Source organism: Lissotriton helveticus, chromosome 7, assembly GCF_964261635.1.
Source record: "Lissotriton helveticus chromosome 7, aLisHel1.1, whole genome shotgun sequence".
In the NCBI taxonomy this organism is placed as follows: domain Eukaryota; kingdom Metazoa; phylum Chordata; class Amphibia; order Caudata; family Salamandridae; genus Lissotriton; species Lissotriton helveticus.
This window is the reverse complement of record NC_136068.1, coordinates 673,716,248-673,743,498: the sequence shown is the minus strand read 5'-3', so window position 1 is coordinate 673,743,498 and position 27,251 is coordinate 673,716,248. Positions and strand designations below refer to the sequence as shown.

At 46.4% G+C, this 27,251-nt stretch overlaps 1 long non-coding RNA gene across 1 annotated transcript in view; it reads left to right on the top strand.

Moving 5' to 3' along the window:
• Positions 1–6,563: 6,563 nt before the first annotated feature.
• The window catches only part of LOC144766964 (uncharacterized), a 176,415-nt gene continuing 155,727 nt past the window's right edge, over positions 6,564–27,251 (top strand). The window contains exon 1 of the long non-coding RNA XR_013598002.1: positions 6,564–6,747. This is a non-coding gene — a long non-coding RNA (uncharacterized LOC144766964). The remainder of the gene's footprint in view (positions 6,748–27,251) is intronic.

The window sequence follows — 27,251 nt, the reverse complement described above, 5'->3', positions numbered from 1 at the left end:
AATTTCCTCAAAATGTTTTTGCTTTGGCTTTTCTCTTCTCTTCAAGTAGGTTAGTAACGTTCCATATCTGAAGTTTTGAATCTTTTTGATTCATTTTCAAAGCTTCTAGCTGTTAAAGAGAGGGACATTTCTAATATGTATCTCTTTACATGGACTCCATTGCTTGGTGTTACTTAAGAGGTAGTGTCACTAAAAGTGTCACATACTTATGGTTGTAGAATGTCACTCATACGTACACTAAAACAATGGAAATATCAGTCAAGCAATCGGAAAACTTGGCAGCTATGTTTGGTCCGTCTGTAGGGAAAGAAAAAACAGGGTAAGGGTAGAGGAGGAGCATCTTATTTTGCACTGGTGAAAATTGTGGTCTGTGGGAGCCCGATTGTCTTATAATGTAAAGAATTAAAGCAATAGAGGGGCTTGCTGGGGCTCTAGGATGACAGTCTGTCTATTTATTGTAAGGGTGTCATCACCGAGCAGTGCCAGATGGCATATTACAATTTGTGTGTTTGATTGTGAATGAAGAACCTGGGAGGCGTATTATGGGGTTTAAAACAAATGTTTTTAAGAAAAATAGCCAGTGCCCCTGTAAGAGATGTGAGAAATATTCAGTGAGCCACCTTCACCGGCCTGGTCCGGTCCCGCATCGTCTCTGTTCCTCACAGGAAGCAGCCCAGGCTGCATCCGTCCCCTCCCCTAAGCCCATCACAATGCTGCAATGGCAGCGTTGTGATTGGCTGGGACACCGACCACACATGCAGCCTACATGGAGAAAATGCAGAGTGCGTATGACAAACAGTCTACGCCCTCAGAGTGGGCAAGCCACTTCTCCCCTGCCCTGGAGCAGGACTGCCCACCCGCCCGCCCCCAACGAAACCCTTCTGCTTTCTCGCAGTGTGAGAACCAGAAACATAAAATAGTATTTATAATACTATTTTATGTTTCTGCTTCTCGCACTGCCAGAAAGCAGTGGGGAGACGCTCCTCTGCCCACATAGAGGAGCCGCCCCTGTTTAGAGCTCTGATTGGGGCAGAATTAATTGTTTTGCTATTGGTCAAACTCCTATTATTTTTTATGAAATTTTTTAAACCAATGTGAGATTCTGGGCTGTGGATTGTATTGGGACTGGGTAGGGAGAAATTTTTATCTTTATATGGTTATAATTGTATAATTTATAGGTAAGCATGGCTGAATGATGCAATCTTCTATTGTTGTTTTAGGTTACCTAAATTGTCTATTTTTAGGAATTGGACATGTGTTTAATATTTCTATAACAACATATTTCTTGGAAAAGTAATTCTGAATGAAGAACCTGCTCTAACAGCACATATTGCTTTTAGATACACACACACACACACACCCATTCCCACCCACTCACCCACACACACGCACCCACCTATGGAGTGCCTGACAGGCCATATGTCCACAGTATATTTACTACAGGGCAAAAAACTTGTGTTTTAGGGCAACTTACGACCTCATAGCTGAAGCCCATGGAGGCCATATTGAAAGGTTAGCGAAGGGTTAGTTTTCTCTTCTTATTACTCTTTTAAACTAATGTAAAGCCAGGGAGGGACGTAAGCACAGGTTAAACAGGTGCTTTCTATACTCCCTCGGAATATCTCGACGTTCACGTGGCTTCTCTCTCTCGCTTCCCCCCATGTAGTCCACAGCTCTTGCTCCAAAGAGGGTGCATTGTGGCTGATTTGCTTCACACTGATTGCATTAATCAGTCTTTGAGCCCAGGGCTATGGGCAAGTCTCTTTGTGAGTCCCCGCCCCCAAGGTCACGGGCATTTTCTTGCACAACTGCTCTGAAGGTCACGTCTGAGGAAAAAATAGAAATCTGAGCTTGTGGCGCGTGCTCCCTTTTGAATTCCACCTTCTTGGCATATACTATCAAACAGAAGAATAGAATCTAAAAGATAGCCCTAAATCATTTACCAACCGTCCTCTCTATGTTCACTGGGTGAAGTGTGTTTTGGAAGACATTACATGCCCTATGAGGAATAACATATGTGTCAAATGCAAAGTTATATATCAAGTGCTATGAATATCAGACGTTGAAAGTCCTCACAATTTCAAACATGAACCTAGGTACTGATGGGAAAAACAACTTCTTTTGTCACCGTAAAATGCTTATCTATGAAAGGGGGATGGAAGTGCTCCCCTTGTTATTTTTTTTTAATAATCAAGTTTTTTAAATTTTAGAACGAACCACAAATTTACATTGGAAGCAAAATCAAGCATAATATCGGAGTCTACATCCACATGAGAAACGACAGAGACTTGTGAATCAGTTTGTAGGGTAAAATCATACATGAGACTATCCCAATCATAAAAAACACACACTCACCCCTCAGGACAACAGGTTGAACCATTTACCCCATATCTTTTCGAAGAGTTCAGTGCAGCACCGGGCTTCAAAGAGGGGCTCCTCTTGAGTTCCGCACAAGTCCACTCCCCGTCTCCACCTCCGCATAGATCCCCTGGTTCTAAAAGGGAAAAAATCTAAATGGATGGGCTGCATTTCGGGCTTTGATTTCAAACAGGTGTGCTTCTGGATAAGAAGGCAGCACTAAGCCTTCCCTCTGGTTAGATCCACTACCCGCTGGGTCTATGGTGCAGTCAGATGCACCTGCCAATCCAGCCGCTCTCCGAATTGCTGACTTTTGGGTTGGGATTCACTGTGCGGTTTAATAGGTCCACTTTGTGAAAATGAAGGTAAAGTTTGAAACTACTCAGTAGATCCAGCCTGGTGCATTTACATGCATTGAAAAAGGTTGATGAGGTGATTGGTTCTCTCATTACAGAGTAAGAAGAGAGATGCTGGCATGACCTGGAGAACTCTGCCTATGCCCTGTTTTCACCCAGGAAGTTTTATCTGCTTGTAAATACAGGTAAAATATTCCCAATTTTCACTTGTTTACTCTTTCACTCATAGAGAGCCAGGGTATTTTTGGTGGCCTCACATGCAACGTATAGGTAACGAAGGGACAATCTTTTACCTCACTCTTCACTTTCCCTCCTTTAGCAGAGGTATTGGCCTAGCACAGGTGACAGGTCCCTTGAATACTTTTATTATATACTTATTGCTGCACTGTTTCTTTATTGTTTTTGAATGTTGAGTCAGCATTCTGTGCCATCTCTCGAAAGGAGTTTAAAGGGCTGTTCTTTGGGAGAGACTTTGGAGCACTTGCTTGAGAGAGGTTGTGTGCTTTTCTTTATGTCTCCTGTAATAAATTCTGTTCTTCAGATAGATTGCCTACATGTGTAGGTTTGGAGCACCCAGCAACTCCGATCCAGCATTTCAAGAAATTTAGAGCGCTGACCCTTGGGGGAGCAGATCACGTGGTCATTCAACTGGCCTCTCTGGAGCTGGATTCACAAGAGCCCTTGTCACTCAGAGTCTGCAACATGTACTTGTGTCATATCTGGGACTTCATCCTGCAACTCAGATCATGGGCTTCAGGGTTGTTGAGGTCCAGAGCCCGTTGCACAGAACGGTCGAGGGCATCTCGGTATCATGACCTTGCAAGGCCACTGTCTTTTAGTTAGAGGTTGCTTTGCTTTGAGTGGCAGGACAACACAATTTCTACTGTTTGTTTATTGATGTTCACCTTCAAGCAGTCCTGGGGTTTTCCTTCGTATTCTTCTCTGGGAGCTTCTTTCAGAGATAAATAAGGAAATGGAATCCAAAAAAGGTGGAAGAAATGGAAAATTATTTTCTAATAAAAAATAACCAACAAAAAAAATGTAGTCAAGGGAACCTTTTAATCGCAATTTAAAGCACACAGTAGGGATACGTTGTGTATAAATTCTGAGAAAACACACCAAATACAGAAATAAGCATTGCCACACCCAGAAGCTTGACTACATTTCTGTGAACCATTCAAATAGTGGTAAAGAACTAAGTGCAGTTTTTTAACTTATCAGAATTCCAGGGCCCCGTGTGAACCACTGGCATGAATGCTCTGACAGGGACATTCCTACCTGCTCCCAATTGAAAGTTATCACGTATTAAAGGGATAAGTTGTATATATATTCTGAGAAAACACACCAAATCCAGAAATAAGCATTACTACATCTAGAAGCTTAGCTACATTTCTGTGAACCATTCAAATGGTGATAAAGAAGTAAATACAGTTTTTGTTATATTGATCAGAACTCCAGAGCCCTGCATGCACCACTGGCATAAATGCTCTGACAGGGACATTCCTACCTGCTCCCAATTGAAAGTTGTACAAAAGGGGGTGGTGATGGACGGAGCATCTGAATCAATCAAACACTCACACCCAGTCAAAAGATCTGGGTTTAATCCATCACCGTTCTTTAGCCCACTCTGCCACCCCAGTTCAGACATGGCTATATGCAAATCAGTCTGACCCTGTGCCTCATGGGAACAGTCCAGCCCGAACTGCCAAGCCATGCCTTCCCTGGACCGGAAACAAGCTTCCGAGGACCGGTTTCTGGCATTCCAGCCGTCTTCAGCCCGGCTTGCTTGAATCCAGTGGCAAAGTGAGCAAGGGACTCACGTCTGAGCATACCCTGCCACACTTATGGTGGCCAAAAGCAGTACAAAAGGGGGTGGTGATGGACGGAGCATCTGAATCAATCAAACACTCACACCCAGTCAAAAGATCTGGGTTTAATCCATCACCGTTCTTTAGCCCACTCTGCCACCCCAGTTCAGACATGGCTATATGCAAATCAGTCTGACCCTGTGCCTCAAGGGAACAGTCCAGCCCGAACTGCCAAGCCATGCCTTCCCTGGACCGGAAACAAGCTTCTGAGGACCGGTTTCTGGCATTCCAGCCGTCTTCAGCCGGGCTTCCTTGAATCCAGTGGCAAAGTGAGGATCTGGGTTTAATCCATCACCGTTCTTTAGCCCACTCTGCCACCCCAGTTCAGACATGGCTATGTGCAAATCAGTCTGACCCTGTGCCTCATGGGAACAGTCCAGCCCGAACTGCCAGTTCCAGTTCGGGCTGGACTGTTCCCATGAGGCACAGGGTCAGACTGATTTGCATATAGCCATGTCTGAAATGGGGTGGCTGAGTGGGCTAAAGAATGGTGATGGATTAAACCCAGATCAGTTGACTGGGGGTGAGTGTTTGATTTGCTCAAACGCTCCGTCCATCATCCCCTTTTGTATCGCTTTGTTCGCCCTAAGTGTGGCAGGGTATGCTCAGACGTGAGTCCCTTGCTCACTTGGCCACTGGATTCAAGATAGCCTGGCTGATGAGGATTATGAATCCGAAACCGGTCCCAGGATGCTTGGTTCCGGTCCATGGAAGACATGGCTTGGCAGTTCGGGCTGGACTGTTCCCATGAGGCACAGGGTCAGACTGATTTGCATATAGCCATGTCTGAAATGAGGTGGCTGAGTGGGCTAAAGAATGGTGATGGATTAAACCCAGATCAGTTGACTGGGGGTGAGTGTTTGATTTGCTCAAACGCTCCGTCCATCATCCCCTTTTGTATCACCCAATTGAAAGTTATCAAGTATTCAATGTAATAAGGTAACCCAATACTATCCTATGGGAGAGGCAGGTCTTCCAGTAGTGATTGCGACGTTGGTAGTTTTTTACTACCGGGACATATAAAATGTAAAAATACATGCCTCACTTTCCAGGGCAGAGATCTGATCTTTGCTTTCCACTGTCTGCCACATTTATCAAGAAAATAAGAGGGTCCCGACCTGTGATGAAGAATTGGGGTCTCTTTCTTCTTACCAGGTTGAAAACAGATGGGTGTCAGCCAGCAGCAGAAGATCGCCCTGAAAGAATATTACTGAGAAGATGTGGGTGCTGCCTAAGGTATAAACCCCAAACTGCAATCAATGCACTGCTATAATGCCTGACAGAGATACACGTGCTGGTTCTTTTTCTCTGTGGGCCCCAGTGGGCTCCCCTGGTGCGCAGCTCTGTGGGAAAATGAAACATGAAATTATAACTGACCTTTGGGTGGGATGCCTTGATGGGGGAGAGAGACAGGATTTCATTTTCCAAGTAAGAATTAATCAAATATATGCAAAAATAACTTCACATAGTGGCACAAAACGAATGTTGCAAGTTTTTGGGGGTCAATCAATGACTGTAACACACAATATTGTACCTATTGTGATGTTGCATGTTATGGATATTTACATAGCTCATTTCCTACCCCTTGCAAAGCCTAAAGTGATTTTTTGGGTAGCCCCATTGCATAATTTATATAGAGGTTTATCCTCCCACCAATATTGTGACATCCACAGATTTTTAGCCGTCCTTGGGCGCCTTTTGAAGGTCATGTTTGCAAGGGTGATATTGTTTTGTACACACTACAGAGCAGTTGTCTTCTAAAACTCGAAACGCGAAGGAGGCCTGACAGAGCCAAGCCGAGAGAACTACAGCCGTAGCAGAATTACAAGAATCTTTATCAGGCAGAGCAGCGTTGCAACCTTTAGAGCAGCTTTTTTTAGCCCTGGTATCTCGTGCAGCTGGTTGTGAGAGGCAGCACGGGCCCTGCTTCCCGCTTCATCCGCGAGCTTGTATAATAGCCATCAATCTGGCGAGGGAGAGAGCGGCGCGCGGGCTCTCTTTACAAGCCTCTGTAATAACTACCCTGGGAACACAGCTTTGAGTCAGAGGGCTGGGACAGCACATCCTGCCTTGGGAGACTCGCTTCCATCAGTAAAATCAGAAAATTCCTTACATTTCTGGAGAATAACAAGTATGTTGATGGCGAAACCACTGTCTACAAGCCTGTGAGTAAATGAGAGGGAAAAGTAGGCGGGGCTCTTAGAGGGGCAGGGTCTAAGAGGAGTGTCTAAGAGCTCTCTACAAGAGGCCTGGCTAATGTAAGTACGGGCACAGGCTACTACTGTGTGTGAAATGCAGCCCTGGGCTTGATAATTTGTACAAGTGGAGAGGTGTGGTGCAAGACAGAGCAGCTGATTTAGGAGTACAGGGTTCACGGTTCGATCCCCGACTCCACCGGCAGCTCAGCACCGTGTGACTCTGCTCAATAGCTCACTTAGGGCCCGATGTAGGTAGCCCTTTACCGATCGGAATCGGCCGAAAATACCGATTTTCGGCCGTTTCCGATCGGTAAAGGGCCATCGAGATGTAGGGGCACATTTTCGGTAATTTTACCGATTCGTTATCATTACTGAATCGGTAAATTTACCGATTCGGTAATATTTACCGATTCGGTAATGATAACGATTCGGTAAAATTACCGAAAATGCAATGTAGGTAGCCTATGTTCCATCAGCACATGGCTTACAGAATCGGTATTTTACCATGGAATACAAATCCATGGTAAAAAACCGATTCCTGTGTACATGCACATCTGTGCATGTACACATGTGCCATGTGACAGACAGACGTGCCCTTAGGGCATGTCTGTGTGCCACATTGCACACATGCCCGTTTTGGGGGTGCTAGAGGGTGTCAAAGTGACACCCCCTGCACCCTTGTGAATTCTTTAATTCGGTAATGCCTAATCATTCCTATGGGCTTCAAAGCCAATAGGAATGAATGGGCATTACCGATTCGGTATTTACCGAATCGGTAATTAAAGAATTGTTAAGGATTCGGTAACGAATCCAGATGTTGGGACCTACATCCCATTTACCGATTTTGAAATACCGAATCGGTAAAATTCGGTAAAATTCGGTATTTCAAAATCGGTAAATGGGATTTACCTACATCGGGCCCTTAATTTCCCCAACGGCCCCCAGCGCCTTGAGGCCCGTAAGGATGAGTGGTTCGTGCTTTACAAATGTGGACTTTTTAAATTTTATTAAGGGTCTCACAAGACAAAGAATACCAACCACCAGCAGCAGTCAACAAGATGTTTAGCAAACAGTGTCCATAGAACCATTATCTTAAGTCTTAAGCAATACAAGTCTTGACATTGTATATTTAAATGTAAGGGCAATAACTTTGATGACCAATTGAAATAAAATACATTTTTTGGTCGTGCGACACCAGTGAAATAGGACTTTATCCTTGGTGTTGTTTAATTCTCATTTACAAAGAAACGTCTGCTAAAACTGCATTGCAGCTGCACATTGTGACCAGGTACGTTTTTTTCTTTAGCTGGTGAAGATCAGAAACAGAGGACCCTGGTTCAATAACCGTTGTTTATTTTGCTTTCTTAGGGCTTAGCCCTGGCTGGTGTTCCCCCAATTAGACCACTGGAGACCAGTGCTTACTTTTTAGTGTTAATGAGTGCCAGTACCCAAAGCTCCACCCAGAAACCATCGGGCAGTGCTTTTAAACATTGTGGTACCAAATAGCAAGGCTGTGTAGCCTTGATTCGGCCTCATGTCTCTTCCATCTACCACCAGACACTCCCTTTGCCTTTATCTCGCTTGTGTAGGTTCATGCTTTCTCCCCTAGCAATGCGTTTTCAGTCTTTCTCTTCCTACATCTTTCCCCTTTGTGCATTTTTCCCTCTCTTTCTCATGGTCAACGTCTAATGAGCGAAAATAAGTGATGGACCCCAAAAATGAGTACTGGTGGGCAGGGCTTTAGGTGGGATAAAAAACTGGGGGGGTCTCTCAAAGGGGCGTGAGCAGTGTAAATAAGGGCGTGGCTTAAAAACACATAAGCTAAAAATCTATGTTTAGCATTGTGTGTCGCCCGACTTGTATTTTGCTGTTTTTTTGTTATACTACAAGTAGCATCATACCTACAAGAAGGCAGGACTATTGGCTTTGTCAATGGTTGTTAGATGCATACGATAAACTAGTGAGAAGTGAGCAGTCTGAGCACTCACACGTGGGTGTGCTTGCTGTCACTGCAGTCCAGAAAAAACGGACCGCCTGTGCCAGGGCACAAAACAGAGCCGATAGAGACCCGTTTCGAGGCCCCTTTTAAAAAACTGCTGGTGCTGAGCACCTGTGAGACCCAGCCCACTTAAAGCCTGGCTGGTGGGCCTCAAATTAAGCCATCCTGGAAACAGTCCTGATTTTTAACTCTGCGGCCTAATACTATATCTTGTATGTGAAGTATGGATTGTAGTTCTTATTGGGATAAGATGGTGCGTTGGGGGCTTTACTGCTCCATAGTATGAAACATTCGACCCTCCTACGACACTTGACCTTTCCTGAGTTCCAGCTGGATTAGGTCCAAAGTATGCACGTCAAAGTAAGGAGACTGATTGTGGGCACCTCGGGACTGCAGGGGTGCTCAAAAAGGCAGTGCATGGGGTAGGGGTCATATATCTATCTTCAATTGCAAGATGCGGCATGTAGGGGGGGTTTATCCAATATGAGGCAAAGTGAGCTTGGGCACAGCTAAAATATAGTTCTAGGTCTGGTATTTCGAATCACCATCACAGAAGGGACGCATGAGGGTGTCCCAGCGTAGCCTGGGCTGCTTCCCTCCCCAAGTGAGTCTTTATGAGTTGACTCTTGATGGACGAGAAAAATTGTCGGCTGGGGGCGTAGGGAATATTGACGAACAAGTATAATAGTTAGGGCAGTATTACCATCTTTATAAGGGCGGCTCTGCCCGCCATATACAGTGGCAATACAATCCACTGTGCAATTGTGTCTGTTATTGAATCCAATGCACAGCCATAAATGGCCCTCATTAGTTCCTCATGTTAAGGGATATGACTATGCCAAGGTAGGTGAGTGTGTCTTCGCACCAGTGTAAGGGATAATCCAGCTCGAATGTAGTAGTGGGATTGGTGAGGGGATAGAGTTGGGATTTTCCCCAGTTGATATTGACTCCAGAGAGTCGTCCGAAGAGGATGAAGAGTCTGAGGATGGGATTCAAGCTTTTGCTTGGATTCCGTAAATAAAGAGTGAGATCATCTGCATATAAAGAAATTAATATTTGTCTTTCTGGGTAGATAATGGCATGATCGCGAAAGTGCTGGCAGACTTTGGCGGCAAGGGGTTCAATAGCTAGGGCAAACAAGAGGGTAATAGGAGGCACCCTTGTCTGGTGCCTCAAGCTATTGTGAAGAAGGATGAGCGCATGCCATTGATCAACACTGTAGATTGTAGGTCTGTGTATAATAGATTTATCCAGGCTAGGAATGGGAGAGGGAATCCCACGCCGTGTAATACAAAGGCTAAATAGTCCCATTCCAGGGAGTCAAATGCCTTGGTGGCGCCTAGGAAGATGGCAGCAGCGTTCATGTCGGGGTCTATGTTATGAAGGATCGCAAAGAGGGTGCGCAGATTATGGGAAGTGCCCCTGGACGGCACGAAGCCCAATTGCTCAGGAAAGACCAGTACTGGCATAAGGGAACTGATGCAATTTGCGATTAATTTAGCTAGAATCTTGGCGTCAACGTTAATAAGGGACAGGGGCCTATACGAATCAACTTGTGTAGTCGGCTTCCCCGGTTTGGGTCGGGAGATAATTAGTGCTTCGCGCATTGATTGGGGCAGAATGCCTGGCTCTCGTGCTTCCTCAAAGACATGGCGCAGCACAGGAATGAGTAGATGCCGAAATTTTTGTAAAATTCGGCCGGGAGGCCATCCGGCCCCGGGGCCTTGCCAGATTGTAGCTGCATTATTGCGGAGATGATTTCCTCATCTTCGTGGTGTGCAAAAAGGAATTCTCTCTGACCGTCTCCCAACCAGGCAATAGCAGTGTCCTCAAAAAATGGGATAAAGTCTACTGGCTTTTTCCTGTGCGTTTTATATAGTCATTTATAGAACCTCATAAAAGTGTCAACTATGTCAGAGGTGTTTCTGTGTGTCTGGCCATCTTCGTCTTCCACCTCTAGTATAGTATTGGCGAAGCAGGGGGCAGATCACAGAGGCTAGTGCCCTGCCCGGTCTCTCTCCCTCACCGTACCGACGTGCCTGATGGTATTTCCCTCTGAATTTACACTCTCTTTCAGCCGTTTCTTGGTACTCAGTGAGGAAGTCACGCAGATGCATTTTCAATTCAGGGGTGGGCGAAGTCTGAAGTGACAATTCTGTTTGTTTGATGTTTAGTTCTAGCTTCCGCAACTTTTGCGGTTTTCTCACTTATGCCTATGCAAATACCGCATATGGTGACCTTAAAGGCCTCCCATACCGTAGCATACTGTGGTACCGAGTTGTCATTTTGGGTGAAGAAATCTGATATTTGTTGCTCAAGCTCATCTGTGAAAACCGGATCTAATAATGAATGTGGGTTGAGGCGCCAAGCGATGTAGGGTGGGTCTCCACAGGGTGGTGTGAGAGTAAGGAGTGGTCTGAATATATGCCGGGGGAGGTGAGACGCATGTGTCAGCCAAGTTGCCTGGCCTTTGTCTATTAGCCAGCTGTCTATGCAAGACCAAGAGGAATGAGCAGTGGAATAACAGGTCCCCTCTCGGGTTAGTGGATGCAGCGTTCTCTAAGCATCTATAAGGTCGTACTCCTCTGCAATGTTTTTGAGGGCAGTCTGCGCATTAGAGTAGTGGTGAGTCTGTGGGTGCGACTTATCTAAAGCCAGGTTTATGGTGACATTGAAGTTCCCTCCCCATATCAGGTGAGTAGAGCCTATGTCTATTATTTTGCCCCAGAGGATCCGGAAAAATTCCGGGTCATCGGTGTTGGGTCCATAGCAGGAGACAAATGTGATGGATTGTGCGGATAGCCTTCCCCAGAGAATACTGTAGCGGCCCTGTGTGTCTCCATAAGATCCGATGGGGGTGTAGGGGAGCGTGCGTTTCACCAAGATAAGGGTTTATGATGAGTAGGACGAGAAGAATCTACTGGTCACCCAACGGGCTGCGAATGTAGGGGATGCGGTGGGAGCGAGATGCGTCTCTTGGAGCATGGCACAGTGAATGTAGTGGCGGTCTAAATAGGAAAGGATATGGGAGCGTTTGCGGGGATCCCCTAACCCTCGTACATTCCATGTAAAAAAGTTATAGTGAAGTGGGTTCTGACTCCATTGTGTTTATATGATCAATGCGTATAGAAAGTATTTGGTGTGTAATCAGGCTTTTCAGTGTCAGAATGCATGCGCGAAGTGGTACAATCGGAAGCAACATAAAAACTTTCCTCAATCCCTACCCCCTCCCATAGCGGCGACCCAAACTCGCCGTGCCCCAACCCTGCCCCCTCCCAATAAGTCTTAAAATCCACTGGTCCAACAGGGGCCAGTGGGAACAACATTTTAACCATTTATGGTATATGATGCTTAGGGTTCACATGTCGAATGGAATCTAGAGGGTGACCAGTCTCTCCTCGCCATAGCATGGGTGCTCGGTGGTATTATGTAGTTTCATCTCGTCGCTGTATGTTGGTTCTCTCTTCGAAAGACTGTGATCGGCTGTGCGCCGCACAGCTTGTGTGGTATTGCAAGCAGGTGGGTACAAGTATGGGATAGTTGGGTCATTAGCCGCTACAGAGGTCAGACATTGGTTTCCTGCCAGTGTCGGGCATAGCTGAGAGATAGTGGAAGTGTCTGGTAGGATGGCAGTTGTAATAGTACCCAGTGAGCCAGTCTGCTGTGTCTCAGTGTGTATAGACAGTCTTGGCCTCTCATTCTTTTCTGTGAGGTGTGTGACCTGGTTTCCGCATGTTTTAAGGGCTGTATAATATGAACGGAGTAATGTGTATTAGTTCAATACCCACTTTATACTTGGGGGAGTGTGCGTGTGCACAGGAGCTTGATGCGTGTTTTAACATTTTCGGGATTATCCCTTCTGCAGCTTATTCGATGTCTGACGTGTCACCACTTCTTTCAGGGCGGTGTGCTGGTGATGATTGGCCCGTGGGTAGTTTAGGCAGGGTTTTGAGGAAGTCCTGGGCGTGCTGTGGATTCGCAAAGAAGTGGTGTTTACCTTGGTGTGTAACTTTGAGGCGGGCCGGGAACAACATAGCGTAGGGCATGTTTAGTTGTTGCAGTTTTTTCATGACCTGGAGGAACTTTCTTCTTTGGTCTTGGACGGCCATGGTGAAGTTTGGATATATCGATATCTCCGTCCCCTCATGTTTAAGTTGTCCTTTTTCTCTTGAGAGGCGGAGGGCAGTGTCTCTATCCCAATAGTTGAGTAGCTTGGCTATTATGGGCCAGGGAGGGGTCCCAGGAACTGGACGATTTGCTAATGAGTGGTGTGCTCATTCGACAACGAGGACTGGTGAAAAAACCTCCCTGCCGAAGAGAGTGATGAGGAGACGTTCTACGTATTCTTCCATCTTGCCAGTGGCCATCGATTCAGGCACTCCTAGAATCCGGAGGTTGTTCCGTCTCGAGCAAGATTCTAAATCCTCATTTTTAGCAGCTATCACCTTCAGGATCCTCTCCATTTCGAGTGTGCGACTTGTGGTGGTGCTGGATGTGTCCTCCAGGTCAGAAATTCGCCGTTCCACCTCAGTTAGGCGATTGTCGTGCTTCTCCACCCTGTGCGTGAGGCCATCCAGCCTCGCGTTCATAGAGTCCATTTTTGATTCAAGAGTCAGGCTCGACTGCATCACCAGTAGCAGTTCTTTTAGATCCGTAGTAGAGGTGATCGGTGCCTCTGGCTCGTCTTCCTCAGGCTCTGTTTGGGACCGGGCCGATTTGCAGTTGTCAAAGTTGAGTTTTGGTTGCCGCCCGTCTGGTTTCCCCATGGCTTCCAAGCGGGGGGGGGGGCGGTGATGCGGTTGTAGTTAGGGAGGGTCCGCAGTGTAACTTTCTTGTTTGCGCCCCGTGTTTTGTACCGCAGATCGTAAGTCCGTAGGGAGCTGGCGGTGGCAGGGGCCGGTGATGATCAGGATGTACTCTTTAAAATTGATTTAGTCGTCGTAAAGCAGGAGGGGTGGCATCAGATCTTTACAACCTTTCGCATGAGTCATGATATTAATCTGTTCCTCCCAGGCTGTGGGGGGGTCGAAGGGAGGTGTTGATAGTAGGAGTGAGGTGGTTGATGCAGAGGTCGCTCAGGGCAAGCTCGTCGGTAACATTATGAGTCTGTGCACTGGTAAAGGGCTCCAAAATGGCAAAACTAAGCTGTTTCCACCCTGCATGCAGCCGGGCACAGGGCTATAGGCCTCTGGGCGTGGTGAGTGCTGGGTGCCGAGTTATTATACGCAGCCACGGCCGAAAATTGTGGCGGTGTCCCCATGTTCCCAGCAGATGCTGTGGGTTCGTAGGGTGCTTATCTTCTGTCCACTTCTATATCAGGCACTCAGAGGGGGGGCTTAGATCCAGCGAAGGGCCGACTAGGTGTGCACTATGGTTACGGAGCGCAGTGGTTCTGCAATGTGGATTTAGGAGTGAGGGCTCAGCGCTATCCCGCACAATGTCAGCAGGACAGTTGCCCCCCACAGGCACAGCGGGAGGGGAGGTCACGGGTGCCAGATGCGGCCGGGCCATGTTGATCGGAGTCGTGTTCAACAGCAGCCAGCGCGTTGTTAGGCCCACCTCCCAGCCGGTGCCAAGGATGCCGCGGCCGTCGCTCGCACCCACTCGGGCCCCCAGGCCGCAGACGCCCGCGCTCGGGAAGGTGGGGCGCTGCAGACTACACAGGGCAGGAGCAGGCTGGCCAGTCCTCGCAGTAGCGCGGGTCTCTCAGAGGCTGCACGGGCACCAACAGGGTATCGCAGTCCACTAACCGCCCAAGCCCGTCCCAGTCTTCCTCGGCTGTGTCAGCAGTCCACCGGTCATACAGGTCCCGCCGCCTCAGTAGGCACGGCGAGCCGCAGGTCTTCATCAGAGGCCGTCAGGGCCAGCCCTCCCCGGAGACGGAGGCAGCCTCCCCAGTCAGCGGCAGCACGATCTCGGCAGGGGCAGTGGCGATGCGAGATTGGCGATGAGGGCCAGCGGCAGCCGTGGTTGTGGGAGCAGTAATTTCCTCCGTGGGGCTCGGCAGCGTCCCAGCTCGCTCACTAAAAAGTCGCGGCCGCCATATTGCCAGCTCAGTCGAGTGGAAGAAGAGCTCGTGTTTCTTCGGTTCTGGGCAGAGGTGCGGGCGGTGAGGCAGTGCGGCGGGTGCTCCGAGATGTTGGCTGTCAGATGGAACCGTTCATTCCGGTGTTGTGCGGTAGATGAAGAGGATATCTTGAGAATATACTCCTGAGCTGCAAGAGCCTCACGTAAGTGTGGCCATCTTGCTTGGCGCCCTCTAGCACCCCCCCCCCCCCCTACACAGTGAGACTTTAAGCACCACAATGAGCAGTCCACATTCATAGGTGTCCTCGCCCTGGAGATAGGCAACTTCTGTCCCCTCAATAAAGACATGTCTTCCCTAATAACCTTAAGAAACAGTTTTCTCCATTTTACTTTTTAGTTTCTACTCCATTTAACTACAAAAAGAGCCCAAAGACCTTCATTTTACTACACCATGCCAAGCTACACAAAGCGTGGTTACAGAAAAATAAGAGAGGAGCATGGGGGCTAGTGGCGGGGTGTTAAACCAAGCACTATGGAGAGAAAGACCCACTCTGACATTAATTAAGACTACCAGTAAGTAATCGAGTTACTACCACCTTGTCTGTTTTTCACGTTCCATTCTTTGATCTATTGTATCGTTTTGCTATTGCACTTATACAGTTGTTACTACTCCTGAAAAGGTATTGAAGCGGTTTGCAGCAGGTAATACGCAACCGCGGAATCCACAGTTAGTGGGCTGTACTAGGGCAGAGATTGTCCACCATGCCTCAAGTGTGTAGGCGACCAGCAAAACTATGCTTTTTGTGAATAATGTGTGTACTATATGCACCGAAGACCAATTATTGAAGATCCTTTACACGATTTTTATTTGTCATAACAAAAGTTTCCCAATGATGTCTTGACGCTGGCTCCTTGTAGATCCCATTAAGGTCACACGGAGTGTAATACAGTATTTACATCCACGCATTGAGAGAAAATCACACTAAGGAGTATTCTTCACAATGCCCAGCAACAACCACCGAAACAAAACATTGGTAATGTTTCAAAGACCAAACAACAAGATACCAGCCAGAAATCCGGTCATTGAGAAATCCTAGAACAGCAGAGAAAGGGCACTCAGATCACGAAAGAGCTACAAGACGACACAAAAGGTAGAAATGCACTATGCACCTATTGGTAGCATAAAAAAGTATAACAAAGAGTTCAGGGGAGTGCTTGGAGGCGGTTGTGAAGTATGCAACTCTCCAGTTGCAGGTACAACAACAGATGTTGATGTTGCCCTGGTTACAGAGTGATGGCATACCATGTTTCCAAGGCGGCAGTCGAAGAAGCCTCCAAACCCCAAATTACCAACTGACAGTTTCTATGAGCTACAACATGGCAACCCATCCGTATCATGTTGAGGCGAGAGCCCTTTCTCCCAATGACCCGCAGAAGAGGGCGCAGTATTCTTTCTGTAAGGAATGAAAACAATCGAAGGCGTTTCTGTTTTCACGAGTCCTCAAGGAGGTGGAAATTGAGTAGTTCCGTCTTCACCAATGCTCATTTAATAGCAGTGTCTTGAAACATAAGGAGGCTGTTTTAAAAGAAAGACCTAAGCACAAGTGGAAACAGAGTCCTTCTTCTATACGGATACTATTATTTGTTTAAATTGGCACATAATATTAACCATAAAGCTTACTACGCGCAGCATAGTGCATGACAGTGATAGATAAGAATTACGTTTAGCATGATTACAAATTTAGTGGGATATCCAGGAGTCCAGGGTATAAGTATGTGAACTCACACTCTCATCGGAAGCCTTATACTTTCTAGTCAAGATACTCCTGCACTCCGAACACTTCATATACAGCCAGATTCATCAAAGGAAAATCGGCTCGCAAAGGGCCAGATTCTGAGAATCTGGCCCTTTGCGAGCACTATTTTTGCATTTGGGATTCATCATCCCAAATGCAACAAGCATTGGAAATGCAATAGGTCTCGCAGCATTAGAGTTAGTGCATTTAGAATTGTTTATGGGTTTTTTGTTGTAAATCTTTTGCATTTTTATTTTTTTTTGCCAATGCTAAAGAATTACAAATCAAAAAAGCAATAAACAATTGTAAAAGCTGTAACTAAAAATCCTACGAGACCTATTGCACTGTGTGAGGGTGAGGTGTTGAGGGTGAGTGAGGGTGGGGATGAGTGAGGAGTTGAGTGTGAGTGAGGTGTTGAGGGTGAGTGAGGTGTTGAGGGTGAGTGAGAGTGAGAGTGAGTGAGGGTGAGGGTGAGGGAGGGTTATTGCGAGTTAGGATGAGGGGTTGAGGGTGGGTGAGTGGCGTTGCATGGGTGAGTGGCGTTGCGTGGCTGAGTGGCGTTGCGTGGCTGAGTGGCGTTGCGTGGCTGAGTGGCGTTGCGTGGGTGAGTGGCGTTGCGTGGGTGAGTGGCGTTGCGTGGGTGAGTGGCATTGCGTGGGTGAGTGGCGTTGCGTGGGTGAGTGGCGTTGCGTGGCTGAGTGGCGTTGCGTGGGTGAGTGGCGTTGCGTGGCTGAGTGGCGTTGCGTGGCTGAGTGGCGTTGCGTGGCTGAGTGGCGTTGCGTGGCTGAGTGGCGTTGCGTGGCAGAGTGGCAGTGAGTGGCTGAGTGGCGTTGCATGTGTGCGTGGCGTTGCGTGTGTGAGTGGCGTGCATGAGTGGCGTTGCGTGGGTGAGTGGCGTTGCGTGGGTGAGTGGCGTTGCGTGGCTGAGTGGCGTTGCGTGGCTGAGTGGCGTTGCGTGGCTGAGTGGCGTTGCGTGCGTGAGTGGCGTTGCGTGCCTGAGTGGCGTTGCGTGGTTGTTTTAGCGTTACTGAGCGTGTGTGAAAGAGTGTGATAGTTTTGTTGTGTGAGGGTGATGTTAAGAGTGTGTGTATATGTTAATAATAATTAAGTAATGTGTTGTTTGTAACTAAAGGTGTCCCCTTTGTATTACTTCAGTCTTATGTGTATATTAGTATGTAATTTTAAATGTGTATGTATTGTACTAACTATGTGTATGTTTTGTAACATGTTTGTGTAGTCTCGTTTTTATTTTTTTTTTAAAATGGCCGACGTATAGCGTCACGTCGACGTCTGCTATGTTTAGCGGTCTAGTTTATTTTTGAGTTGTGTGTGTTTTTTGTTTACGTATTTTTCTAGCCAATCGGAGCGCGACGTTTTTGACGTAGCGTTCCGATTTGCATACGTCAACCGTTGAATTCCCCATTGATCGAGAATGTTGGTGTGCGGAAGGCGTGTTCTTGTCCCGGTGGTGTTGCTGCGTCGTTTGACAGGTAAGAATGTATTCCTAAGTTTATTTTAATGTAATGTAATGTAGTATATATACTATGTAAAATTTAAATACTTGCTAAATTTATTTAATTCACTCGTAATATTTGTAAATGTTTGTAATGTAACATAAAGTAGTGTTTTTTATTGGCGATGTGTAATGCATATGTTTTGTTAAACTGTAATGTAATGTATTAATGTCCTTTTTTTGGTAATTTGACATACAAAAGGGGTTTGTTTCATTTCGAAGTGGTAAATGTGTTGTAATATATTGATGTAAGTTGTTTTTTTATTATTTTTTTGTGTGATGCTGAAGTAGTCGGATAATTTGTTATTGACGTACTTGAAGTATGAAATGAAACTTTGTGTCTTTGCTGACTGTAGTATTTTTAGCAATGTATGAACGACATGTACAGTGAACTAATGTATTTTTCGTTAGATTTTTGTGACTGACTCTTTCTATGTTCGTAATATGTTTTATTGTATTTGAACTAATTCCGTCTGGATAAATGCTATTGTGTTAAGCGTTTCTTTTTTTGTGTAAATCTCGACTATTGTATTCAATGCGTCCCATTTTCCGGATGAATCGTTCTTGTTTATTTCCCTATGAAAAATTTGATTGTTTCTGAATTTTTGTTTATTTCGTCATATTTGCTTTATATTAGACGGAATTCCGTGAGAAGAAGTGCTATTGTTGTATGCGTCCGGTTTTTTGTGTAACTGTTGACTACTGTCTTTAAACCGTCCCATTCTCCGGATGAATAGTGCTTGTTTATTGCCCGGCGAAAAAGTTGCCTGTTTCACTTGTGTCTTTGTATCTCCTCGTCCTCGCTTCCTGCCACATATTTGTATTTGTTTCCTTTGTGTAATATTGTTGTAATATCGTACGAATTAAATTTACTTTTTGGCCCGAAGACTGATTAACATCCTTGCATCCTTTTAGGTCAATGATGTTAAGTTTTTTTTGTGTCTAACGTATCTGATGCTATACTCCGTCGACCCCCTTGTTTTCCGTCCTGAAATTTCTTTATGTGTAAGAAAATGGCCTAACATTCCTCAAATTGCAGAGTGGGTGAATGCTGCAGAGTGGGTGAATGCTGCAGAGTGGGTGAATGCTGCAGAGTGGGTGTATGCTGCAGAGTGGGTGAATGCTGCAGAGTGGGTGAATGCTGCAGAGTGGGTGAATGCTGCAGAGTGGGTGAATGCTGCAGAGTGGGTGAATGCTGCAGAGTGGGTGAATGCTGCAGAGTGGGTGAATGCTGCAGAGTGGGTGAATGCTGCAGAGTGGGTGAATGCTGCAGAGTGGGTGAATGCTGCAGAGTGGGTGAATGCTGCAGAGTGGGTGAATGCTGCAGAGTGGGTGAATGCTGCAGATTGGGTGAATGCTGCAGATTGGGTGAATGCTGCAGATTGGGTGAATGCTGCAGATTGGGTGAATGCTGCAGATTGGGTGAATGCTGCAGATTGGGTGAATGCTGTCTATTGGGTGAATGCTGTCTATTGGGTGAATGCTGTAGATTGGGTGAATGCTGTAGATTGGGTGAATGATGGAGATTGGGTGAATGATGGAGATTGGGTGAATGATGGTGAGTGGGTGAATGATGCAGAGTTTCTGAAAGATGGATAGTGTGTGAATGATGGATAGAGTGTGAATGATGGAGAGGCAGAGTGCTGTTGCGTTTTTGAGTGTTAGTGTGTGTAACTGAGGGTGAGTCGTTGAGGGTGAGTGAGGGTGATGTTGAGTGAAGGTGAGGGTGAGGTGTTGAATGGTATTGAGGGTGAGGGTGAGGTGTTAAGGGTGAGTGAGTGTGACTTGTTGAGGATGAGTGAGGGTGAGTGAGGTGTTAAGAGTGAGGTGTTAAGGATGAGATGTTGAGGGTGAGTGATGGTGATGTTGAGTGTAGATGAGGGTGATGTGTTGAGTGTGAGTGAGGGTGAGTGATGGTGAGGGTGAGTGAGGGTGTGGAATTGTGGGTGAGGTGATAAGGGTGAAGTTAGTGAGGGTGAGGTGTTGAGGGTGAGGGTCTGAGGGTATGCTGTGCTGTACCTGCTCCGTGTGTGAGGGAAGCTTGCACTGTTGCCGCCTGTGCTGTACCTGATGTATGTGTGATGAAAGCTTGCACTGCTGCTGTCGGTGCTGTACCTGTTCCATGTGTAAGGGAAGCTTGCACTGCTGTTGGCTGTGCTGTACCTGCTCCGTGTTTGAGTGAAGCTTGCATTGCCGTTGCCTGTGCAGTACCTGCTCCGTGTGTGATGGAAGCTTGCACTGCAGCTGCCTGTGCTGTACCTGATGTATGTGTGAGGGAAGCTTGCACTGCTGCTGTCGGTGCTGTACCTGTTCCATGTGTAAGGGAAGCTTGCACTGCTGTTGCCTGTGCTGTACCTGCTCCGTGTTTGAGTGAAGCTTGCATTGCCGTTGCCTGTGCTATACCTGCTCCGTGTGTGATGGAAGCTTGCACTGCAGCTGCCTGTGCTGTACCTGATGTATGTGTGAGGGAAGCTTGCACTGCTGCTGTCGGTGCTGTACCTGTTCCATGTGTAAGGGAAGCTTGCACTGCTGTTGCCTGTGCTGTACCTGCTCCGTGTTTGAGTGAAGCTTGCATTGCCGTTGCCTGTGCTATACCTGCTCCGTGTGTGATGGAAGCTTGCACTGCTGCTGTCGGTGCTGTACCTGTTGCATGTGTAAGGGAAGCTTGCACTGCTGCCGCCTGTGCTGTACCTGATCTATGTGTGAGGGAAGCTTGCACTGCTGCTGCCTGTGCTGTACCTGCTCTGTGTGTGAGGGAAGCTTGTACTGCTGCCGCCTGTGCTGTACCTGATCTATGTGTGAGGGAAGCTTGCACTGCTGCTGTCGGTGCTGTACCTGTTCCATGTGTAAGGGAAGTTTGCACTGCTGTTGCCTGTGCTGTACCTGCTCCTTGTTTTCGAGTGAAGCTTGCACTGCTGCCGCCTGTGCTGTACCTGATCTATGTGTGAGGGAAGCTTGCACTGCTGCTGTCGGTGCTGTACCTGTTCCATGTGTAAGGGAAGCTTGCACTGCTGTTGGCTGTGCTGTACCTGCTCCGTGTTTGAGTGAAGCTTGCATTGCCGTTGCCTGTGCTATACCTGCTCCGTGTGTGATGGAAGCTTGCACTGCTGCTGTCAGTGCTGTACCTGTTGCATGTGTAAGAGAAGCTTGCACTGCTGCCGCCTGTGCTGTACCTGATCTATGTGTGAGGGAAGCTTGCACTGCTGCTGCCTGTGCTGTACCTGCTCTGTGTGTGAGGGAAGCTTGCACTGCTGCCGGCTGTGCTGTACCTGATGTATGTGTGAGGGAAGATTGCACTGCAGCTCTCGGTGCTGTACCTGTTCCATGTGTAAGGGAATGCTGTTGCCTGTGCTGTACCTGCTCCGTGTTTGAGTGAAGCTTGCATTGCCGTTGCCTGTGCTGGAGCAGCTCCGTGTGTGATGGAAGATTGTGAGATCTGGCATAACGGAAGGATTGGTAGTGCGTGCACAGTTTTTTTTTTTGTTTGTTTATTGTTGTAGTGAAAAGTTTTATGTATGCACTGTGTATGTTCTCTTTGTGTGTTTTCTTTTTTATATTTTCTTTATTTCAGGGAATGAGCTGCTACGATGGACAGGTAATGACAAATTAATTTGCATAATATTAAAGCGTGTCTTTGTGACTTTTATACTTTTGTTTATTGATTTGCTTATTGTAAAGCTAATGTAATTATTTTATTAGGTCTCTCTGCTCGCATGTACTTTCTGCCTGGCTTCTTGCATTTGATTTTTATTTTATCAATGGCTGCTATTTCGGTGTATTTGTTGCCATGGATTGTGTTCCGTTTTGCCGTACGTGTTTTTTGGTCGCACTTGGCTTGTGTATACGTTTCTAAAATTATGTAGTGTATGTAAATAAAAGTTTTTGTTTTTCTGTTCTAGTAAAGGGTATTACGCAATGTATTCCCTTTACGTTTGTTACGTAAGGGATGTTAGCGTTCTATTTTTTAATTGATGGTGATGTAATTATGAGCGTTACGTAATTTTTAGCCAATCGCAGCTCTACGTTGTGTGACGTAGCGTTGCATTTGACATGCGTCAACGGGGCTTTTTCCAAATTGATGTGAATGTTCGTGCGGTAAAGGTGTGTTATTCCTCCGTGTTTGTTGCTGCGTCGTCTGACTGGTAAGATGTACATTTATTAAAAGTGAGTACATGAATTTGAATGTATTAATACGTGTGTGTATATACGTATTATTAATAATGTTTTATTAGGATGTATGAGTGTTTTATTTGTATTGCGCCATGTGTATTATCGAGTTTTGAGTTACAATATTCCTTAGTACTGTTCTAAAAGATATATGTTTGAAAAATATAGTTTTTTCGAAATGTTACATAAAGCAATGTTTATGTTTGTATGTGTTATGTCTTTGAAATTGCGTCCCTTGTTATTTCTCGCTCACTTTCCTTGTGTTTTGAATTTTTCTTGATCTTTATGCGAATGTTGGCTCGTGTTTAAGTAGATTCTTTGGGATGCATTGAGTAATCTTTGCTAGTGTCTTCCTGGTATGTAGTTTCAGTAGTTCCGTTTCGCCTGAGGTGGCACTGTGATGTTTATTTTCCCTCTGACTTAGCTTTTGCTTGTGTCATTTGTACCGGTATGTGACTTGTTTCGCCGCTATTCATTTTTTTTGTTAGTTGCTTGTTGTAGTTAAAAGTATAATGTATGCACTGTGTATGTTCTCTTTTTTGTGTTTTTTTTTATATTTTCTACATTTCAGGGAATGAGCTGCTACGATCGACAGGTAATGACAATTTTATTTGCATATTATGAAAAAGTGCCTTTGTGAGTTCTTATACTTTTGTTTATGCCTTTCCTTTTATTGATGTTAATGTAATTATTGTATTTGGTTTTGCTTTGCTCGTACGTATTTTCTGTCTGGCTCCTCTCATTAGAGTGTGTTTAGTATTTTATCAATGGCTGCTATTTAGTTTTATTCTTTGGCATGGATTGAGTTTCGTTTTGGCGTACGTGTTTTTCGGTCGCACTTTCCTTGTGTGTAGTAATTTTCTCTTGCACGGCATCCCTTATGTCCATTTCTGCAGCAATAGCACATTATTAACATTCTGCAACCCCACACTACAATTGAGCGACATGAGATCATCACTCATTGCCAGTAGAGCCGTATTTAGAACTCCCCCAGTCTCATTTAGACATAGAACTGCAGTACTGTACAGCACCAAAGCATGCTTGTATAGCTGTAATTCTGTGTGCAACGTACAAAAAGTTGTTCTAAAGCGTGCACTTCAGGCTGGTGGTGTGTGTGACTGTTGAAAGCGTGGATTGATGGCTGTTTGTGTGGGTGTATGCATGGTGAAAGGATGCACTGATGACTGTTGTGTGTGTACGCCTTGTGAATGTGTCCATTGCTAGCTATTAGTGTGTGTGCCTGTTAAAAGCGCACATGTTTGGATTGTATGTCGTTTGTCTGCTGAGTAATGCTGTAGTGGTAATGATTGGTGCTGTGGTGGTAAGTGTTTGTGTGTGGTTGTAGTGTGATAGTGTGTTGATGGTGAGTGAGGGTGAGGTGTTGAGGGTGAGTGGATGATGGTGTGAGGGTGACGGTGTGAGGGTGAGAGTGAGTGATTGTTGGCGAGCGTGAGGCTATGAGGCTTATTGAGAATGTGAGTGGGTGTGCGAGGATGTGTGAGAGTGTGTGAGTGTGGATGTGTGTGAGGGTGGGGGTGTGTGAGCGTGTGGGCATGTGAGTGTGTGGTGCTTAGTAATGCTGTAGTTGGGATGTGTTGTTCTGTGCTAGTGATGAGTGGTGTTGTGATGGTGTTTAATAATTACCACCACAGCATAACTCAGCACCACAACAGTTGCAGTTCTCCCAACAATGGCATCACTGATGTCCACGAATGCAACATGCAGCAATACCACTTTATCTTTCTGCAGCCCCACAGTACCATTGAGCAACAACACTGCTTCACTCTGCACTTCCACATCCGTATTTTGCAAACACACAGTCTCATTTTGACATAATACTGCAGTACTGATGACTGTTGTGTGTGTATGCCTGGTGAAAGTGGCCATTGATAGCTGTTGTTGTGTGTGTGTGACTGTTAAAAGCGTACATGTTGTTATTGTATGACCTTTGATTGCTGCAGTGGTGATGAGTGGTGCTGTGGTGGTAATTGTTTTTTTGTGTGGTTGTAGTGTGATAGTGTGTTGAGGGTGAGTGAGGGTGAGGTGTTGAGGGTGAGTGAGGGTGAGGTGTTGAGGGTGAGTGAGGGTGAGGCGTTGAGTGTGAGTGAGATTGAGGGTGAGTCAGTGTGAGGCGTTGAGGGTGGGTGAGGCTATGAGGGTGAGTGAGGCGTTGAGGGTGAGTGAGGGTGAGGTGTTGAGGGTGATTGAGGATGAGTGAGAGTGAGGGTAAGTAAGGGGTTGAGGGGGAGATGTTGATCGTGATTGAAGTGTTGTTGTGGTGGTAAGTGTTTGTGTGTTGTTGTAGTGTGATAGTGTGTTGAGGGTGAGTGAGTATGAGGGTGAGAGGGTGAGAGTGAGTGAGAATGAGGGGGAGGTGTTGAGGGTGAGTGAGGATGAGTGAGGGTGAGGAGTTGAGGGTGGGTGAGGGTGAGGGGCTGAGGGTGAGTGAGGTGTTGAGGGTGAGGTGTTGAGTGTGATTGAGGATGAGTGAGAGTGAGGGTGAGTGATGTGTTGAGGTTGACTGAGGCTGAGGCGTTGTGGGTGAGTGAGGGTGAGGTGTTGAGGCTGAGGGTGAGGAGCTGAGGGTGAGTGTGGGTGAGGCGTTGAGGGCGAGGCGTTGAAGGTGAGAGAGAGTGAGGTGCTGAGGATGAGGGTGTGAGGGTGAGTGTGGGTGAGGCGTTGAGGGTGAGTGAGGGTGAGGTGTTGAGGGTGATTGAGGATGAGTGTGAGTGAGGAGTTAAGGGTGATGTGTTTAGGGTGAGTCAAGTGTTGCTGTGGCGAAAATTGTTTGTTTGTAGTTGTAGTGTGATAGTGTGTTGATGGTGAGTGAGGGTGAATGAGGGTGATGTTTTGAGGGTGAGTGAGTATGACAGTGAGGTGTTGAGGGAGAGGTGTTGAGGGTGATTGATGATGAGTGAGATTGAGTGTGAGTGAGGAGTTAAGGGTGAGGTGTTGAGGGTGAGTGAAGTGTTGCTGTGGTGGTAAGTATTTGTTTGTTGTTGTAGTGTGATAGTGTGTTGACGGTGAGTGAGGGTGAGTGAGGATGAGTGAGGGTGAGTGAGGGTGAGGTGTTGAGTGTAATTGAGGGTGAGGTGTTGAGGGTGAGTGAGGGTGAGGGGCTGAGTGTTATTGAGGATTTGAGGCTGAGTGTGGTTGAGGTGTTGTATGTTATTGAGGATGAGTGAGAGTGAGTTTGAGTGAGAGTTTAAGGGTGAGGTGTTGAGGGTGAGTGAAGTGGTGCAGTAGTGGTAAGTGTTTGTGTGTTGTTTTAGTGTGATAGTGTGAGGGTAAGTGTGGTTGAGGGTAATTGAGGCAGATGTGATGAGGGTGAGTGAGGATGAAGTCTTGAGTGTGAGTGAGGATGACGGTGATTGAGGGTGAGGTGGTGAGGGGCTGAAGGTGAGTGAGGTTGAGTGAGGGTGAGGTGTTGATGGTGATTGAAGGTGGGTGAGGGTGATGGTGATGTGTTGAGGGTGAGTGAGGGTGAGGTGTTGAGGGAGAGTGAGTGTGAGGTGTAATGTAATTATTGTTTTCGTTCTTGCTTTGCTCGCACGTATTTTCTGTCTGGCTCCTCTCATTAGAGTGTGTTTAGTATTTTATCAATGGCTGCTATTTAGTTTTATTCTTTGGCATGGATTGAGTTTCGTTTTGCCGTACGTGTTTTTCGGTCGCACTTTCCTTGTGTGTAGTAATTTTCTCTTGCACGGCATCCCTTATGTCCATTTCGGCAGCAATAGCACATTATTAACATTCTGCAACCCCACACTACAATTGAGCAACATGAGATCATCACTCATTGCCACTAGAGCCGTATTTAGAACTCCCCCAGTCTCATTTAGACATAGAACTGCAGTACTGTACAGCACCAAAGCATGCTTGTATAGCTGTAATTGTGTGTGCAACGTACAAAAAGTTGTTCTAAAGCGTGCACTTCAGGCTGGTGGTGTGTGTGACTGTTGAAAGCGTGGATTGATGGCTGTTTGTGTGGGTGTATGCATGGTGAAAGGATGCACTGATGACTGTTGTGTGTGTACGCCTTGTGAAAGTGTCCATTGCTAGCTATTAGTGTGTGTGCCTGTTAAAAGCGCACATGTTTGGATTGTATGTCGTTTGTCTGCTGAGTAATGCTGTAGTGGTAATGAGTGGTGCTGTGGTGGTAAGTGTTTGTGTGTGGTTGTAGTGTGATAGTGTGTTGATGGTGAGTGAGGGTGAGGTGTTGAGGGTGAGTGGATGATGGTGTGAGGGTGACGGTGTGAGGGTGAGAGTGAGTGATTGTTGGCGAGCGTGAGGCTATGAGGCTTATTGAGAATGTGAGTGGGTGTGCGAGGATGTGTGAGAGTGTGTGAGTGTGGATGTGTGTGAGGGTGGGGGTGTGTGAGCGTGTGGGCATGTGAGTGTGTGGTGCTTAGTAATGCTGTATTTGTGATGTGTTGTTCTGTGCTAGTGATGAGTGGCGTTGTGATGGTGTTTAATATTTACCACCACAGCATAACTCAGCACCACAACAGTTGCAGTTCTCCCAACAATGGCATCACTGATGTCCACGAATGCAACATGCAGTAATACCACTTTATCTTTCTGCAGCCCCACAGTACCATTGAGCAACAACACTGCTTCACTCTGCACTTCACATCCGTATTTTGCACACCCACAGTCTCATTTAGACATAATACTGCAGTACTGATGACTGTTGTGTGTGTATGCCTGGTGAAAGTGGCCATTGATAGCTGTTGTTGTGTGTGTGACTGTTAAAAGCGTACATGTTGTTATTGTATGACCTTTGTTTGCTGCAGTGGTGATGAGTGGTGCTGGGGTGGTAATAGTTATTTTGTGTGGTTGTAGTGTGATAGTGTGTTGAGGGTGAGTGAGTATGAGGATGAGAGGGTGAGAGTGAGTGAGAATGAGGGGGAGGTGTTGAGGGTGAGTGAGGATGAGTGAGGGTGAGGAGGTGAGTGAGGGTGAGGGGCTG